General features: G+C 41.3%; 1 pseudogene; it reads left to right on the forward strand.

The window, feature by feature from the left end:
- Window positions 1-234: 234 nt before the first annotated feature.
- Window positions 235-3,218, forward strand: LOC129643119 (ubiquitin-conjugating enzyme E2 R2-like; annotated as a pseudogene).
- Window positions 3,219-5,528: the final 2,310 nt, after the last annotated feature.

The raw sequence follows: 5,528 nt of genomic DNA on the forward strand, positions 1-5,528 counted from the left end.
AGCCTGGTAGGCTGCAGTCCATGGGGCCGCTAAGAGTCAGACACGACTGAGCGACTTCACTTTCACTTTTCACTTTAATGCACTGGAGAAGGAAATGGCAACCTACTCCAGTGTTCTTCCCTGGAGAATCCCAGGGACTGGGCAGCCTGGTGGGCTGCCGTCTATGGGGTCACACAGAGTCGGACACGACTGAGGTGACTTAGCAGCAGCAGCAGCACACAATGCACTGTCGTTAAATCCGTATCTGGAACTTATTCCTGGGATTAACACTCTCAGTTTATGCTAAGTAGCAAGTAAATAAGGTCTCAAGTATCTTTATTTACCTGAAATGTACACAAAATGTATTTGATTTGATATGTATCAAATTCTGGCGTTTCCTCACCGGCCTTCCGCCAACTTCCTCCGCTTGCACCAACTCTCTCGCGACCCCCAAGCTGAGGCCCCTTCCGGGGTGGAGGTAGGCGGGGAAGTCCGGACCCTCAGGGAATTTCTCGAATTCTCTCCACCCTTCCCCCAACCCGGCCTGCGGCCCTACCGGCCGGCCCAGCAGCCTCTGGGGCCTGGAGCGGGCCGTGGGGCTGTGAAGACAGGATCCCGGAGTGGCCTGGCCCACGGTCCAGAGGCTCCTGGTCTGCCTGGCCAGGGCGTGAGGACCGGGCGCCCGGCGCTGCCGCCGCCGCCGCCGTGATGACCCATTCCCAGAAGGCCCTGCGGCTGGAGCGGAAATCCCCGCAGGAGAAAGCTGAGGAAGGTACCACATCACCCCGAGGAGTGAATCCGATCTCTACCCCTGGGAGGTTGCCCTCCTCCGACAGCCTCACACTCCCTCCGAAGACGGCTACTTCAAGGCGCACAGTAAGCTTCCCAGTGACTAACCACAGTCACCACCTACCTTCAGATTCTCGACCAAAGTGAGGCATCGCAACGTTTAAGAGGATGGAGATGGATACCTTTCACCTCTTCATCCGCCTGTAGACGGCCCCCTGGAGTGGAGAGCTGCCCTCAAACTCTCAGGCCTGTCCTGTTAAGCGTAGTCCCAGTTGCTTCATGAGTCCGACACTTTCTCCACAACTAAGGTGGATGCTTCGGTTCTGTCCAAGAAAGGGAGGACAGTAAAAGAGAAGACAAAGAATATGCTGAAATCGTTAGGAAGCAGGTTTCAGCCACTAAAGCGGAAGCAGAAGAAGATGGAGTGAAGGTCCTCGCGGCCCTGACAGGGCGCTGCACTAGCACTAGCGGGCCTTCCAGGGACAGCAGCTCAGATTTGCTTTATGACGACTTTACGACGATGACGTGATGCCAAAGATGAGGAGGACGAAGAGCCGAGGGTTAGGATGATGGGGGTTCTATAAATGAGGAGTCACGTTGGGCTCCTTCAAGGCCCCTGTTCTGCCCTGCCATCTCAGGCCAAAGGCAAGGGAGACAGTGTGGATCTAGCAGCAAAAACCTATCACCTGGGTGGGGAAAACGTGGCTTCTGCTGACTCCTCCAATGGATATCAGTTGGTGCCTTTTTATGGGCCTCTTAATGGAAGGAAAGTAACCCTCCACAGAATGTCTGATTCTTGCATACTTTACCCTTCCATCACTGAACTGATTTATTCTTTTTTTTTTCTTTATTTCATTAAACTTCCACTTCCACTTCATCTCTACAAAGTGTTCGCAGCAAAACACATCTGTTTTAGATTCTTGAAGAATTAGATAGTCTTTCATCAAACAAAATGAATAAAATTCTAAAAATTTCACAGGCTAAAATAATCTCAAAATGGATCATAGATCTAAATATAAGAGTTTAAGCTATAAAAAACTTAAAGAAGAACGCAGGAGAAATCTTTAGTAACTTTGAGTCTGACAGATTTCTTTGCTACTAAACAGCATGAACAAAAAATTTTTCATAAATTTAACGTCATTAAAATTTTGTCAAAATTTGACATTTGTTAAATGTCAAAAAAACCTTTGCTCATCAAAAGACTCTGGTAATGAAAGAAAAGGTAAACTGCAGGCTGAGAGAAAATATTTGCAAAATATATATTGAAAAAGGACTTGTAGCTAGAGATATAAGGAACTCTTACAACTCAATACTAATATAAATAACAATAAGTTTGGGCAAAATGTTTGAACTAATGCTTTACTGAAAAAGATACATAGATGACAAATGAGCTGAAAATATGGCCCATGTCATAAGTTACTATGGAATTAAAGTACATTTAGATGCAAATAATGTGCAAATTGAAATCCTGATATATCACTGAAATTTCTAAAACTTGGAAGACTAATCAGACCAAATGCAAATGAGCATGTATTCCGTAAGGTTATGGAAAAACCTGAATGAACTTTTTGGGCAACCTAGTAGAACTTCTGGAACTCTTACATGATGTTCTTTTAAATGTAATATGGTACAGTCACTTTGGGTCACTGATTGGCTTTGTATTAAAAATGTAAATCAGCAATTTCACTCTAGATATTTATCCCAGAGAATGAAAAATATATGTTTATACCAGTTTTATTCATAATAGCCCTGGAAACAACAAGATGTCCATCACCTCCAAAATAGAAAAACAAAACCGTGTTATAGCCTTGCAATGAAGTACTACTCAGCAATAAGGAGAAAGATACCTCTGATAGAGACAATGTGGGTAAATCTCAAAAACATTAAGAGTTCACAGTGAATGTCTCCATCAATGGTACCATCAATGGTAAATTCTAGAAAATGAAAGCTAATCTGTAGTGACAGTAAGCAAATCAGTGGCTTCCTTGAGCAAATGGGCAATAAGAAACACTCTGGCCTGATGAAAATATTCCATATCATGAGTATAGAAGGGGGTTACACAGGTGTATATATATGTCAAAAGCCATAAAACACTGCTTAATATCTTGGAATTATTTTATGTAAATTATACTGCAATAAAAATTTTTAAAGAACACTTGCAAAGATTGTTTAAAGGATGATCAATATATGAAAGTAGGGCTTGAATAAATATTTGTACACCCACATTCATAGCAGTTTTGCAAGATAGACAAAGGGTGGAAACAATCCAAGTGTCTATGGATCAGAAGAATGTGTAAACTAAATATGATATATACATACAATTAATTATTATTCAGCCTTAAAAATCTGGCACCTGGTACAACATAGATGAACCTTGAAAACATTATGTTAAGTAAAATAAACCAGTTACAAAAGGATGAATAATTATGGTTCCACTTATATGAGGTTCTTAGAGCAGTTGAGTTCATAAAAGCAGAAAGTAAATGGTAGTTGCCAGAGGCTAAGAGAAGAGAATGGGGAGTTAGTGTTCAATGAATCAGAGTTACAGCTGGATTCTGGAGTTGAATGGCGGGGATGGTTGCACAAACAATATGAACGTACTTAATGTCATGGAATTGTGCATTTTTTAACTTTCAAAAAGGTAAGTTTAGTGTTACGCACATTTTACCACAATTCAAGAGGTGGTGAATATACTATGTGAGAGGAAAAGGTGGACAACCCTTTGAAATTAGTGCTTTGTTTCTATGGGTAGGGAAAGTTTGGAAACCAAGATGAGGTGATTTGCAAGGAATAATAGAGTAATCTCACCTTGCAAAACTGATAAGGAAGGGATCAAGGAGACTAAAAAGAAAGAACTTCAAATAGGGACTATCCTGACCAAGAGGACAGGTGAACCTAAAAATCCAGATAATTATGCCAAAATGCAAAGAAACAGGCATCTTGAGTCTGTCCCAGATTACATTCCTAATTCCCAAAAGCTTTTTATGGAAGCATGAATTTCATGGGAAATTTCTGGAGAATGGTCTAATGAAAAGATATGAATTTTGATTGGGCCCACTGTCTACACAACAATTTCCCTGTGAGCTAAGAGAAAGGGCCATTAGATTTGGAATCACATCCCCCAGTTCACAAGAGAAACGCTGGCGAGTTGCTAAGACTCAGGAGATCAATAGGACAGAAGAATCAGCTAAACTTGCGGGCACGGCAGCCATGGCAACAACCTTGGCAAACCCTCTGCACAGATAGCAACAAGCCACTTCACGATCACTGGGAGCCCAGCCAAGAGAGGGAACACTGAGACAAGGACTTCGTAAATCCTGAGGATAAGCTCCCTGCACATGAAAAACAAAGGACACCTTCCAAAGCATCTCCTTTGATTTCTTCTGATCTTTCTTAATTTAAGAACCCTGGCACTAAAGTCTGGAGATCAGGCCCAGTCTCTCAAAGGGAAGGACAAATTGCTCCAAAGTCCTTAACGTCAAGTCCATTAAAACATTAGGATGGGGAACACATGTATACCTGTGGCGGATTCATTTTGATATTTGGCAAAACTAATACAATTATGTAAAGTTTAAAAATAAAATAAAATTAAAAAAAAAAAAAAAAAAACCTTAGATCGACCTGGAGAGACTTTAAACTCTGTGACTTATTTTGAACAAAGGATAATATTCAAGAATCTCAGGTACTTTTAGATACAGCATCAAAGATAACATTAATTCTGGAAATTTGAATGCAAGGAGAGAAATTGTTTTGACTATTGAAGGGTAGAGAGAAGTAGCTGAGGCTGCTGAGTTGTGTAATGGCTGGACACAGCATGTATGCTCAGTTGCTTCAGTCTTGTCCGACTCTTTGCGACCCCATGGACTGTAGCTCGTCAGGCTCCTCTCTGCATGGAGTTGTCCAGGCAAGAATACTGGAGTGGGTTGCCATATTCTCCTCCAGGGGATATTCCCAACCCAGGGATTGAACCCACATCTGCCTGCGTCTCCTGTGTTGCAGACAGATCTTTACCCACTGAGCCACCTGGGAAGCCCAGCTGGACACAGGGGACCAAAAAAGTTTTCCTGGAGTGGTATTTCCTCTCCCTGAGTGTGTAATTGCAAGAGATTCATTAAGTTCTAGGGATGGAAAGAGCTTTCAAAAGGTTAAAGAGTAGGGTCCCCAAAATTGGACCTGCCAAATGAGAACCTCTGGAACAACACTGTTGCAAATGTGGAATCATATGGAAGTGCAGTAGGTCTATACCAAATTACATAGGATATTAGAGAAACTGGGACTATATAGGGTGTTGGAGAAATTGGGACTAATCTCATATACCACTTACCCCTTGTACCCTGGTTTGACTGGTCCAAAATAGAGATGGACATTGAATCAACCTTTTAGTAATCTGTGGTCACTGATGTAGCAAATGCATTCTTTTAGATCCCTGTTCATTTTAATCATCAATATAATTTGCTTCATTTGGCCAAAATTATACCTTTATCATCCTACTATACCATAAATTCTTCAACACTGTTTTATCATCTCATACGGTAAATTTTAAACAGGTGTCTTCATTTTATTCAAATAGAAAATGTATTCATTTTATAGATGGCATACTGGATAACAGTGAGAAATAACTGTATTTGAGGCTCTTCCTTTCCTTATCAGTTTATGACTAAAAATGGTAAAACAATTTAACAGAAAAACTAAATTCAAAGACCATTTGCCAAAGCAGTAACTTTTCTGGGAATGTTGTTGTTTTGAAAAAAATTAATTAT

Source organism: Bubalus kerabau, chromosome 2 (genome assembly GCF_029407905.1).
Source record: "Bubalus kerabau isolate K-KA32 ecotype Philippines breed swamp buffalo chromosome 2, PCC_UOA_SB_1v2, whole genome shotgun sequence".
Classification (NCBI taxonomy): Eukaryota; Metazoa; Chordata; class Mammalia; order Artiodactyla; family Bovidae; genus Bubalus; species Bubalus kerabau.